Source organism: Coregonus lavaretus, assembly GCF_964263955.1.
Source record: "Coregonus lavaretus genome assembly, chromosome: 2".
NCBI classification, from domain to species: domain Eukaryota; kingdom Metazoa; phylum Chordata; class Actinopteri; order Salmoniformes; family Salmonidae; genus Coregonus; species Coregonus lavaretus.
Genome location: NC_139989.1, coordinates 31481989 through 31497119, shown reverse-complemented (window position 1 = coordinate 31497119; position 15131 = coordinate 31481989).

Sequence of the window (15131 nt, the reverse complement as noted above, 5' to 3'; positions counted from 1 at the left end):
CTGCGCCTGATTCTACACCACACCAATCCACAGCAACGTGACACCCTCGCTATATTCAAATGCCAGTATGCATTCTGGCAAAATATGATAATAATACAACAACAACTTGATGATTGTAGCTAGCTTGTAGCTAACTAGCAAGCTTGCTAGCAAAGCTAAAGGGATTGCAAACGGTTAGCATAACTCTAGCCAAACAAACATTTGTTTTTCTAAATGTTAGCTAGCTGACTAGTATTTATGAGACCAGAAAATACTTTCATCATACGCTAGGAACGTTTTTCCTCCAACGTTATAATGAAAAGATGCCTCTCGACTTGTGGGCGGAGTGCTGATGACGCCGATCACTGTATGCACTTTTGGTAGCGTGATTGCGTCCAGACTGAGGAGAAGTACGCACACAATGCGTCCATAACCACCTCCTGAAGTGGTCAGCCAGATCTGAACACAATTAGACCACAATGCGACTTTTGTGCATCTAGACCTGTCTTTTCAATGTGATCATCGTATTCTGATAGCAGAAGTCGCATGTAAGTGTCAAGTGTAGACATGCCCTTACAAGTGTAGACAGATCTGGACAGTGAACCCATTTAAAAAATAATTTTCCTATCCTCTAAAATAATTGACTGGTGGCACCCTTGACTTATGGCATCAAGAATTTAAATACATAAATAAATATTATTTTGAAAGAATATCTGTGAAATAATTTGCATACAAGGAGTGACCAGGAAATCTGGCCACAAAATGTGGACACAGTGGACGGATAAGAGACACATTTTAATAACATGTGTAGACGCACAATCCGAATGTGGACAAGATCTGGACACAGGATCAGGCACCAGGTTAGCGCCAGGTATAAACGAGGCTAGAGAGAGAGAGAGAGAGAGGCAGAGACACCGAGAAAGTGAGAGATAGAGAATGAAAGAAGAACAGAGAAAGAGAATAGAGAACTGTCTCAAACCCAGAGAACAAAGGTGAGACAATCAAATGAGCACACCCTATGAGAAGAAAAAGAGAGAGATGGAAAGAACGAGAGAGAGAGAGAGAGGGAAGCGATTCCTGACAGAAACGACTCCATCCCGTCTATTCCCATATCTAGAGCTAACAATATCCTTAAGATAGCTTTAACCCCTCTCCTCCTCCCCCTTATCTCCTCTCTTCACTCATCTCTCGTTAAAAGCTAATTAATAAAACTGCCCTTCGCGGTTAATTACCTGCTCTTTATAGGCCCACATAAAGCACTCAGGGAATAGAGGGAGAGAGAGAGAAGGAGTGATGGGAGAGAAGGAGGGATATAATTGTGTTAAGGCAAATCACATATGAACTTGATGGAACCTATTCTTATCCCAGGGAGTCGGGGAGGGAGGCGGAGAGAGGATAGTGTGTGTGTGTGTGTGTGTTTGTATGTGTGTGTGTCAGTCTGAGGTGAAAGGTCGGGCCTTGTCGTCTTGTGGGGTCAGTAGAGGGCAATAGGTTGAACGGGAAAAGAAAGAAACAGAGAAAGAGTGATTTCTAGTAGAGGAGGATAGATGAATGAAAAGGATGAGTGTGTAGGAGAAAGAGAGCGGTATAGGGAGATGAATATCTGAAAAGATAGGGATCATCAGCAGACATGAATGGAATGGCCACTCTGTATGTCATAGCTAGTCATAACCAGGCCTATATATTTATACTGTATGTACTGCATATCTATACATATATAATGTACCTACTGTATATCTACACTCACCGGACAGTTTATTAGGTACACCACCCCGTTCACAAAAATTGATCGCTCCTACAGACAGTGAGTCACGTGGCTGTGGCTTGCTACAGTGCCTTTGGAAAGTATTCAGACCCCTTGACTTTTTCCACATTTTGTTCGGTTACAGCCTTATTTTAAAATTGAAAAAAATGTTTTTTCCCCTCATCAATCTACACACAAAAGCCCATAATGACAGAGCAAAAACAGTTTTTTTGAAATTTTAGCTATTTAAAAACCAACAACCCTGAAATATCACATTTACATAAGTAATCTGACCCTTTACTCAGTACTTTGTTGAAGCACCTTTGGCAGCTATTACAGCCTCGAGCCTTCTTGGGTATGACGCTACAAGCTTGGAACACATGTATTTGGGGAGTTTCTCCCATTCTCTGCAGATCCTCTCAAGCTCTGTCAGGTTGGATGGGGAGCGTCGCTGCACAACTATTTCAAGTCCGGGCTCTGGCTGGGCCACTCAAGAACATTCAGAGACGTGTCCCGAAGCCACTCCTGCGTTGTCTTGGCTGTGTGCTTAGGGTCGTTGTCCTGTTGGAAGGTGAACCTTCGCCCAGTCTGCGGTCCTGAGAGCTCTGGAGCAGGTTTTCATCAAGGATCTCTCTGTACTTTGCTCCATTCATCTTTGCCTCGATCCAGACTAGTCTCCCAGTCCCTGCCGCTGAAAAACTTCCCCACAGCATGATGCTGCCACCACCATGTTTCCCCGTAAGGATGGTGCCAGGTTTCCTCCAGATGTGATGCTTGGCATTCAGGCCAAAGAGTTTAATCTTGGTTTCATCAGACCAGATAATCTTGTTTCTCATGGTCTGAGACTCTTTAGGTTCCTTTTGGCAAACTCCAAGAAGGCTGTCATGTGCCTTTTACTGAGGAGTGGCTTCTGTCTGGCCACTCTACCATAAAGGCCTGATTGGTGGAGTGCTGCAGAGCTGGTTGTCCTTCTGGAATGTTCTACCCATCTCCACAGAGGAACTCTAGAGCTCTGTCAGAGTGACCATCGGGTTCTTGGTCACCTCCCTGACCAAGGCCTTTCTCTCCCGATTGCTCAGTTTGGCCGGGCGGCCAGCTCTATGAATAGTCTTGGTGGTTCCAAACTTCTTCCATTTAAGAATGATGGAGGCCACTGTGTTCTTGGGGACCTTCAATGCTGCAGACATATTTTGGTACCCTTTCCCAGATCTGTGCCTCGACACAATCCTGTCTCGGAGCTCTACGGACAATTCCTTCGACCTCATGGCTTGGTTTTTGCTCTGACATGCACTGTCAACTAAGGGACCTTATATAGACAGGTGTGTGCCTTTCCAAATCATGTCCAACCAACTGAATTTACCACAGGTGGACTCCAATCAAGTTGTAGAAACATCTCAAGGATGATCAATGGAAACAGGATGCACCTGAGCTCAATTTCTAGTCTCATAGCAAAGGGTCTGAATACTTATGTAAATAAGGTATTTCTGTTTTTATTTTTAATACATTTGAAAACAAATCTAAAAACCTGTTTTTGCTTTGTCATTATGGTGTCACGATCATCTACGAAATGAGTAGACCAAAGCGCAGCGCGTTGAGCGAACATGACTTTATTTAATTAAAGCCTAACACGAAAACCACAAAACAAATGACGATACGTGAAGTCCACAGTGACAATGACTGTACAGGAACAAAAACCCACAAACACAAGGTGAAAACACACAGTTTAAATATGGCTCCCAATCAGAGATAACGAGCCGACAGCTGACACTCGTTACCACTGATTGGGAGTCACACGACCAAACAAGGAAACAACCACATAGACAACCCAACCAAACAGAACACAACGAAACGAACACACCCTGGCTCAACATACAAAGTCCCGGAGCCAGAGCGTGACAGTACCCCCCCCTAAAGGCGCGGACTGCGACCGCGCCTCAAAACCCCCAAACAGGGGAGGGCTGGGTGGGCATTACTCCTCGGAGGCGGCTCCGGCTCCGGGCTTGACCACCACCCTTCTTCAATCCCCCCGTAGCGCCCCCGGTCCGATCTGACCCAGCTGGTAGGATCTGGACTGACGACGCGCACCCCTGGCTTGGCGCGTGAGGCAGGAACGGACCGGACCTGGCTGACGATACGCACCCTAGGCTTGATGCGTGGAGCCGGAACGGGCCTCACCAGGCTGACGACTCGCATCCCTGGCTTGGTGCGAGTAGCAGGAGTGGGCTGGATCAGGCTGACGGCTCGCACCCTTGGCTTGGTGCGAGTAGCAGGGACGAGCTGAACCAGGCTGACGACTCGCACCCTTGGCTTGGTGCGAGTAGCAGGGACGAGCTGAACCAGGCTGACGACTCGCACCCTTGGCTTGGTGCGAGTAGCAGGAACGGGCTGGACCAGGCCGACGACTCGTACCCCTGGCTTGGTGCGAGTAGCAGGAACGGGCTGGACCAGGCTGACGACTCGCACCCTTGGCTTGGTGCGAGTAGCAGGAACGGGCTGGACCAGGCTGGCGACTCGCACCCCTGGTTTGGTGCGAGTGGCAAGAACAGGCCGGGTCGGGCTGGCGACGCACGCCGTAGGCTTTGTGCGTGGAGCAGGAACAGGCCGGGCTGGGCTGGCGACGCACACCGTAGGTTTTGTGCGTGGAGCAGGAACAGGCCGGGCTGGGCTGGCGACGCACCCCGTAGGCTTTGTGCGTGGAGCAGGAACAGGCCGGGCTGGGCTGGCGACGCACACCGTAGGTTTTGTGCGTGGAGCAGGAACAGGCCGGGCTGGGCTGGCGACGCACCCCGTAGGCTTGGTGCGTGGAACAGGAACAGGCCGGGCTGGGCTGGCGACGCACACCGTAGGTTTTGTGCGTGGAGCAGGAACAGGCCGGGCTGGGCTGGCGACGCACCCCGTAGGCTTGGTGCGTGGAACAGGAACAGGCCGGGCTGGGCTGGCGACGCACACCGTAGGTTTTGTGCGTGGAGCAGGAACAGGCCGGGCTGGGCTGGCGACGCACACCGTAGGCTTAGTGCGAGGAGCAGGGACAGGCCGGACCAGGCTGGCGACGCGCACCATTAACTTAGTGCGTGGAGCAGGGACAGGCCGGGCAGGGCTGGCGACGCACACCGTGGGCCTGGTGCGTGGAGCAGGGACCGGCTGGGCTGGGCTGACGACGCACACCGTGGGCCTGGTGCGTGAAGCAGGGACAGGACGGGCTGGGCTGGCGACGCACCCCGTAGGCTTGGTGCGTGGAGCAGGAACAGGCCGGGCTGGGCTGGCGACGCGCACCATTAACTTAGTGCGTGGAGCAGGGACAGGCCGGGCAGGGCTGGCGACGCACACCGTGGGCCTGGTGCATGAAGCAGGGACAGGACGAGCTGGGCTGACGACGCGCACCATTAACTTAGTGCGTGGAGCAGGGACAGGCCGGGCAGGGCTGGCGACGCACACCGTGGGCTTGGTGCGTGGAGTAGGAACAGGCCGGTCCGTACTGGGAACACACACCACTGGCCTTAACCGGGGATCAGGAACGGGCCGGACCGGACTGGTAACACACCTCAGTCTCTCACGCCGTGCCTCAACTACTTCCCTCCCTCTACTCGCCAATGGCTCCCGTAATCCGGTAGCCTTCTCTCCACGTCTCCCTGTGGCAGCCTCCTGCTGCCCAGCCGCCCAAGCCATGTGCCCCCCCCAAAAAACTTTTTGGGGTTGCCTCTCGTCCTTCCGACGATGGCCCTGCTGACGTCGTTGCTCCTCTCTCCGTCGCCTCTCCACTGTTTTACTCCATGGCCGGCGATCCATCCCATCCAGGATTTCCTCCCAAGTCCAAGACCCTTTACCATCCAACATCTCCTCCCATGTCCAGACCCTTGGCTCCTGGACACGCTGCTTGGTCCTTTTTTGGTGGGTTTTTCTGTCACGATCGTCTAATGAGGGAGACCAAAGCGCAGCGCGTTGAGCGAACATGACTTTATTTAATTAAAGCCTAACACGAAAACCACAAAACAAATGACGATACGTGAAGTCCACAGTGACAATGACTGTACAGGAACAAAAACCCACAAACACAAGGTGAAAACACACAGTTTAAATATGGCTCCCAATCAGAGATAACGAGCCGACAGCTGACACTCGTTACCACTGATTGGGAGTCACACGACCAAACAAGGAAACAACCACATAGACAACCCAACCAAACAGAACACAACGAAACGAACACACCCTGGCTCAACATACAAAGTCCCGGAGCCAGAGCGTGACAATGGGGTATTGTGTGTAGATTGCTGAGGATTTTTATTTATTTAATCCATTTGAGATTAAGGCTGTAACGTAACAAAATGTGAAAAAATCTAATCAAATCAAATGTTATTTGCCACATGCGCCGAATACAACAGGTGTAGACCTTACAGTGAAATGCTTACTTACAAGCCCTTAACCAACAATGCAGTTTTAAGAACAAAAAGTGTTAAGTAAAAAATAGATAAAAAATTAAAGAGCAGCAGTAAAATAATATAACAGTAGGGAGGCTATATACAGGGGGTACTGGTACAGTCAATGTGCGGGGGCACCGGTTAATTGAGGTAATTGAGGTAATATGTACATGTGGGTAAAGTTAAAGTGACTATGCATAGCTAATAAACAGAGTGGCAGCAGCGTAAAAGAGGGTGTGGGGATGGGGTGGGTTGGGGTAGGGTGAGGGGGCAATGCAACTAGTCCGGGTAGCCATGATTAGCTGTTCAGGAGTCTTATGGCATGGGGGTAGAAGCTGTTAAGAATCCTTTTTGACCTAGACTGGGGCCTTCCTCTGACACCGCCTGGTATAGAGGTCGTGGATGGAAGGAAGCTTGGCCCCAGTGATGTACTGGGCCGTACGCACTACCCTCTGTAGTGCCTTGTGGTCGGAGGCCGAGCAGTTGCCATACCAGGCGGTGATGCAACCAGTCAGGATGCTCTCGATGGTGCAGCTGTATAACTTTTTGAGGATCTGAGGACCCATGCTAAATCTTTTCAGTCTCCCGAGGGGGAATAGACTTTGTCGTGCCCTCTTCACGACTGTCTTGGTGTGTTTGGACCATGATAGCTTGTTGGTGATGTGGACACCAAGGAACTTGAAGCTCTCAGCCTGTTCCACTATAGCCCTGTCGATGAGAATGGGGGCGTGCTCAGTCCTCTGTAGTCCACAATCATCTCCTTTGTCTTGATCACGTTGAGGGAGAGGTTGATATCCTGGCACCACACGGCCAGGTCTCTGACCTCCTCCCTATAGCCTGTCTCATCGTTGTCGGTGATCAGGCCTACCACTGTTGTGTCGTCGGTAAACTTAATGATGGTGTTGGAGTCGTGCCTGGCTATGCAGTCATGGGTGAACAGGGAGTACAGGGGGGGACTGAGCACTCACCCCTGAGGGGCCCCCGTGTTTAGGATCAGCGTGGCAGATGTGTTGTTACCTACCCTTACAACCTGGGGGCGGGCCCGTCAGGAAGTCCAGGATCCAGTTGCAGAGGGAGGTGTTTAGTCCCAGGGTCATTAGCTTAGTGATGAGCTTTGATGGCACTATGGTGTTGAACGCTGAGCTGTAGTCAATGAATAGCATTCTCACGTAGGTGTTCCTCTTGTCCAGGTGGGAAAGGGCAGTGTGGAGTGCAATAGAGATTGCATCATCTGTGGATCTGTTGGGGCGGTATGCAAATTGGAGTGGGTCTAGGGTTTCTGGGATAATGGTGTTGATGTGAGCCATGACTAGCCTTTCAAAGCACTTCATGGCTACAGACGTGAGTGCTACGGGTCGGTTGTCATTTAGGCAGGTTATCTTAGTGTTCTTGGGTACAGGGACTATGGTGGTCTGCTTGAAACATGTTGGTATTACAGACTCAGTCAGGGGCATGTTGAAAATGTCAGTAAAGACACTTGCCAGTTGGTCAGCGCATGTTCGGAGTACACGTCCTGGTAATCCGTCTGGCCCTGTGGCCTTGTGAATGTTGACCTGCTTAAAAGTCTTACTCACATCGGCTACGGAGAGGGTGATCACATAGTCATCCGGGATAGCTGATGCTCTCATGCATGCTTCAGTGTTGCTTGCCTCAAAGCGAGCATAGAAGTGATTTAGCTCGTCTGATAGGCTTGTGTCACTGGGCAGCTTGCGGCTGTGCTTCCCTTTGTAGTCTGTAATAGTTTTCAAGCCCTGCCACATCCGACGAGCGTCGGAGACGGTGTAGTATGATTCAATCTTAGTCCTGTATTGACATATTCCAGTCTGTGCTAGCAAAACAGTCCTGTAGCTTAGCATCTGCGTCATCTGACCACTTCCTTTTTAACCGAGTCACTGCTGCTTCCTGCTTTAGTTTTTGCTTATAAGCAGGAATCAGGAGGATAGAGTTATGGTCACATTTGCCAAATGGAGGGCGAGGGAGAGCTTTGTACGCGTCTCTGTGTGTGGAGTAAATGTGGTCTAGAGTTTTCTTTCCTCTGGTTGCACATTTAACATGCTGGTAGAAATTAGGTAGAACGGATTTAAGTTTCCCTGCATTAAAGTCCCCGGCCACTAGGAGCGCTGCCTCTGGATGAGCGTTTTCCTGTTTACTTATGGCCTTATACAGCTCATTGAGTGCAATCTTAGTGCCAGCATCGGTTTGTGGTGGTAAATAGACAGCTTGGTAAATAGTGTGGCCTACAGCTTATCATGAGATACTCTACCTCAGGCGAGCAAAACCTAGAGACTTCCTTAGTATTAGATTTTATGCACCAGCTGTTGTTTACAAATATACACAGACCGCCACCCCTTGACATACCGGAGTCAGCCGTTCTATCCTGCCGATGTAGCATATATCCCGCCAGCTGTATCTTATCCATGTCGTCGTTCAGCCACGACTTACAGTTTTTAATCTTAGGTCGTCCAATTTATTTTCAAATGATTGAACATTGGCTAATAGGATTGATGGAAGAGGCAGTTTACTCGCTCGCCGTCGGATCCTTACAAGGCACCCCGACCTACGTCCCCGATATCTCCGTCTCTTTCTAATGCGAATGATGGGGATTTGGGCCTTGCCTCACAGGTTATCAACTGGCAGCTTCATTAAATAGTACCCGCAAAACACCAGTCTCAACGTCAACAGTGAAGAGGCGACTTGCAACTCTGCCAATGCTGACATTGGCAGAGTTGCAAAGAAAAAGTCCAGTGTCTGTGTTATTTTGCCCATCTTAATCTTTTCTTTTTATTGGCCAGTCTGAGACATGGCTTTTTCTTTGCAACTCTGCCTAGAAGGTCAGCATCCCGGAGTCGCCTCTTCACTGTTGACGTTGAGACTGGTGTTTTGCGGGTACTATTTAATGAAGCTGCCAGTTGAGGACCTGTGAGGCGTCTGTTTCTCAAACTAGACACTCTAATGTATTTGTCCTCTTGCTCAGTTGTGCACCGGGGCCTCCCACTCCTCTTTCTATTTTGGTTTGCGCTGTTCTGTACAGTACCAGTCAAAGGTTTGGACACACCTACTCATTCAAGAGTTTTTCTTTATTTGTACTATTTTCTACATTGTAGAATAAAAAAAAGTGTTAAATAATTGACATTTGTTTGGTAAAAACAGTAGGATAAACACAGGTAGAGGTAGGTAGAGTCCATTCTCGTTTTGTCTCCTTTTCTTTTAAGATCTTTGTCACAACGGACCAGTCAGTCAATGCCCGCTCAGGGGTTATGGAGTATGCAGTGTTACTTAAAAATAACATTCTAATAGAAACTGATCCTCACTTACAGCAGGAGATAGATTGTGATTGTACGCTAATCCCTGCCTGACAGACAGTCATGTGGGAAGACCTTATCGTTAACTTCCTGTCCAACTTTGCTTCTGCAAAATATACAGACATTAGCTTTTTAGCTAGTCCCCTAAAAAGCATTAATCTTCCCACACCGTTAACAAGCCCGTATAAAATGTGTCAGTTATTGTCTTACAAAACCCAATCTCCAGTTGTGTTACGACTGGATACGAAATGTCATTTCTATGGATTGTCCTTCACTGTGCGGTCCAACTCATCCCAAACCATCTCAATTGGGTTGAGGTCGGGTGATTTTGGGGGCAAGATCATCTGATGCAGCACTCCATCACTCTCCTTCTTGGTCAAATGGCCCTTACACAGCCTGGAGGTGTGTTGGGTCATTGTCCTGTTGAAAAACAAATGATAGTCCCACTAAGCGCAAACCAGAAGGGATGGTGTATCGCTGCAGAATGCTGTGGTAGCCATGCTGATTAAGTGTGCCTTAAATTTTAAATAAATCACTGACAGTGTCACCAGCAAAGCACCCCCATGCCATCACACCTCCTCCTCCATGCTTCACGGTGGGAACCACACATGCAGAGATAATCCGTTCACCTACTCTGCGTCTCACAAAGACACGGCGGTTGGAACCTAAAATCTCATATTTGGACTCATCAGACCAATGGACAGATTTCCACCGGTCTAATGTCCATTGCTCATGTTTCTTGGCCCAAGCAAGTCTTTTCTTCTTGGTGTTGTCCTTTAGTTGTGGTTTCTTTGCAGCAATTCGACCATGAAGGCCTGATTCACGCAGTCTCCTCTGAACAGTTGATGTTGAGATGTGTCTGTTACTTGAACTGTGAAGCATTTATTTGGGCTGCAATTTCTGATGCTGGTAACTCTATTGAACTTATCCTCTGCAGCAGAGACAGCGTAGCAGTGCGGTCGTGTTCGCTTGTGTGTCCATGTAAATAGCCTGTTTTTTTGTATTTTTTTTGTATTTTACGTATATATTTCCCTATCACACTTTTCATCCTTCTACTAAATATACTTTCCTGCAACCCGCCTCACTCAATGTGGAACGGATTCTATTATTTACTCACCTTTATCTAGAATCTCCAGTTGAAACTAGCCAGCCAGCTAACTAGCTAACTAGCTACTTGCTATTAGCCACCGTTAGCGGTTTTCACCCAGAACATAGGATTTTCTGCCGGAATAACTGAATCACTGAACCTTAACAACGGATCTAGCTAGCCGCAACCGAATGGATGTCGAATGGATGTTGCTGTAGGTTAATCACCACTGCCCCCGTATCACCAGTTAGCCTTGAGCCTTGAGCTAGCCCCAGCTATCTACCTCTCTGTCTACCGGACGGGAGTAGCCAGCTAACCAGCTAACTAGCTACTTGCTATTAGCCACCTTTAGCGGCTTTTCTCCATTGTCCGTGGCCTGCACTACCTACCAGCCAGCTCTAGCCTGGACTATTATCGGCCAGTCTGCACTATCTGCACAGCGAGTTATCAACCCAGAACCTATCGAATTTTCTGCCGGAATCACTGAATCACTGGACCTTTAACACTGGATAATCGCAACTAGCTAGCTGCAACCAAATGAACGTTGTTGTTGGCTAATCAGCCTTGAGCTAGCCTTGAGTCAGGCACATCTCCCGGACCTCCTAGAGTCGACATGGAGCCCTGCCGATCCATCACGACTGATCTGCCGACGTAATCGTCTGTGGTTTCAACAGGTTTCCCGTTGCGACGACCACGAAGATCCATCTGCTAGCCCCGGCCCGCTAGCACACGCAAACTACAACCGTGCTTCCTGCTCGCTGTGCTGAAGCACCAATTTGAACTGCTCTCAGACTCACATATTGCTGTTCACTGGACCTTATGATCACTCAGCTGCACAGCTGATGCCTGCTGGACTGTTCCTTTAAATGGTACCCTGTCCTGTTTATTCTGTTTAGCCTCAGCCCAAACTTTATCGCCATTACCAGTTGTTGTCTTAGCTCTCTCTAATAACACCTGTGATTGCTTTATGCCTCTTTCCCATGTCAATATGCCTTGCCTATTGCTGTTCCAGTTAGTTCTTATTATACAATTTCACTGTAGATCCCCAAGTCCCTCTCAAACTGCCTCAAATAGTTCCTTTGTTCCACCCCCCATACACCCCGAGACCGGCTCCAGTGATGCTATCTCTTTCATTGTTACCCAACGCTTAGGTTTACCTCCACTGTACTCATATCCTTCCATATCCTTGTCTGTACATAATGCCCTGAATCTTTTCTACAACGCCCGGAAATCTGCTCCCTTTAGTCTCTGTACCCAACGCACTAGAAGACCAGTTCTTAAAGCCTTTAGCCGTATCCTTATTCTAGGCCTCCTCGGTTCCTCTGGTGATGTAGAGGCTAACCCAGGCCCTGCAGCCCCCAGTATCACTCCTACTCCCCAGAAGCTATCATTTGTTGACTTCTGTAACCGTAAAAGCCTTGGTTTTCTGCACGTTAACATCAGAAGCCTCCTTCCTAAGTTTGAGTTATTCACTGCGTTAGCACACTCCGCCAACCCTGATGTTCTAGCAGTGTTTGAATCTTGGCTTAGGAAGGCCACCAAAAATTCTGAAATTTCCATCCCCAACTACATTTTCCATCTAGATAGAACTGCCAAAGGGGGTGGAGTTGCAATCTACTGTAGAGATAGCCTGTAGAGCTCTATCATACTATCCAGGTCTGTGCCCAAACAGTGTGAGCTTCTACTTCTAAAAATCCACCTTTCCAGAAATAAGTCTCTCACTGTTGCCACTTGCTACAGACCCCCCTCAGCCCCCAGCTGTGCCCTTGACACCATATGTGAATTGATTGCCCCCCATTTATCCTCAGACTTCGTACTGCTTGGTGACCTAAATTGGGATATGCTTAACACCCCGGCCATCCTACAATCCAAACTAGATGCCCTCAATCTCACACAAATTATCAACGAACCTACCAGGTACAACCCTAAATCCGTAAACATGGGTACCCTTATAGATATCATACTGACTAACTTACCCTCCAAATACACCTCCGCTGTCTTCAACCAGGATATCAGTGATCACTGCCTTATTGCCTGCGTCCGTAACGGGTCCGTGGTCAAACGACCACCCCTCATCACTGTCAAACGCTCCCTAAAACACTTTAGGCGAGCATGCCTTCCTAATTGACCTGGCCCAGGTATCCTGGATGGATATAGATCTCATTCCGTCAGTAGAGGATGCCTGGTTGTTCTTTAAAAGTAATTTCCTCTCAATCTTAAATAAACATGCCCCATTCAAAAAATACAGAACTAAGAACAGATATAGCCCCTGGTTCTCCTCAGACTTGACTGCCCTTGACCAGCACAAAAACATCCTGTGGCGTACTGCATTAGCATCAAATAGCCCCTGCGATATGCAACTTTTCAGGGAAGTTAGGAACCAATATACACAAGCAGTTAGGAAAGCAAAGGCTAACTTTTTCAAACAGAAATTTGCATCCTGTAGCACTAACTCCAAAAAGTTTTGGGACACTGTAAAGTCCATGGAGAATAAGAGCACCTCCTCCCAGCTGCCCACTGCACTGAGGCTAGGAAACACTATCACCACCGATAAATCTACAATAATCGAGAATTTCAACAAGCACTTGTCTATCCCACTTCTCCTTCACACAAATTCAGACAGCTGATGTTCTGAAAGAGCTGCAAATATGGACCCCTACAAATCATCTGGGATAGACAATCTGGACCCTTTCTTTCTAAAATTAGCCGCCGAAATTGTCGCAACCCCTATTACTAGCCTGTTCAACCTCTCTTTCGTAACGTCTGAGATCCCCAGAGATTGGAAAGCTGCCGCGGTCATCCCCCTCTTCAAAGGGGGTGACACTCTAGATCCAAACTGTTACAGACCTATATCCATCCTGCCCTTCCTTTCGAAAGTTTTTGAAAGCCAAGTTAATAAACAGATCACCGACCATTTCGAATCCCACCGTCTATCTCCGCTATGCAATCCGGTTTCCGAACTGGTCATGGGTGCACCTCAGCCACGCTCAAGGTCCTAAACAATATTATAACCGCGATCGATAATAGATAGTACTGTGCAGCCGTCTTCATCGACCTGGCCAAGGCTTTCGACTCTGTCAACCACCGCATTCTTATTGGCAGACTAAATAGCCTTGGTTTCTCAAATGACTGCCTCGCCTGGTTCACCAACTACTTCTCAGATAGAGTTCAATGTGTCAAATCGGAGGGCCTGTTGTCTGGACCTATGGCAGTCTCTATGGGGGTGCCACAGGGTTCAATTCTTGGGCCGACTCTTTTCTCCATGTATATCAATGATGTCGCTCTTGCTGCTGGTGACTCTCAGATCCACCTCTACGCAGACGACACCATTTTGTATACATCTGGCCCTTCATTGGACACTGTGTTAACAAACCTCCAAACGAGCTTCAATGCCATACAACACTCCTTCAGTAGCCTCCAACTGCTCTTAAACACTAGTAAAACTAAATGCATGCTCTTCAATCGAACGCTGCTGGCACCCGACTAGAATCACTACTCTAGATGGTTCTGACCTAGAGTATGTGGACAACTACAAATATCTAGGTGTCTGGTTAGACTGTAAACTCTCCTTCCAGACTCACATTAAGAATCTCCAATCCAAAGTTAAATCTAGAATCGGCTTCCTATTTTGCAACAAAGCCTCCTTCACTCATGCTGCCAAACATGCCCTCGTAAAACTGACTATCCTACCGATCCTTGACTTCGGCGATGTCATTTACAAAATAGCCTCCAACACTCTACTCAGCAAATTGGATGTAGTCTATCACAGTGCCATCCGTTTTGTCACCAAAGCCCCATATACTACCCACCACTGTGACCTGTACGCTCTTGTTGGCTGGTCCTCACTACATATTCGTCGCCAAACCCACTGGCTCCAGGCCATCTATAAATCACTGCTAGGCAAATCCCTGCCTTATCTTAGCTCATTGGTCACCATAGCAACACCCACCCATAGTATGCGCTCCAGCAGGTATATCTCACTGGTCATCCCCAAAGCCAACACCTCCTTTGGCCGCCATTCCTTCCAGTTCTCTGCTACCAATGACTGGAACGAATTGCAAAAATCTCTGAAGCTGGAGACTCTTATCTCCCTCACTAACTTTAAGCATCAGTTGTCAGAGCACCTTACCGATCACTGCACCTGTACACAGCACATCTGAAATTAGCCCACCCAACTACCTCATCCCCATATTGTTATTTATTTTGCTAATTTGCACCCCAGTATCTCTATTTGCACATCATCTCTTGCACATCTATCATTCCAGTGTTAATACTAATTGTAATTATTTTGCACTATAGCCTATTTATTGCCTTACCTCCATAACTTGCTACATTTGCACACACTGTATATATATTTTCTGTTGTATTTTTGACTTTATGTTTTGTTTTACCCCATATGTAACTCTGTGTTGTTGTTTTTATCGCACTGCTTTGCTTTATCTTGGCCAGGTAGCAGTTGTAAATGAGAACTTGTTCTCAACTGGCTTACCTGGTTAAATAAAGGTGAAATAAAAAATAAAAAATAAAAAAGAGGTAACTCTGGGTCTTCCTTTCCTGTGGCGGTCCTCATGAGAGCCAGTTTCATCATAGCGCTTGATGGTTTT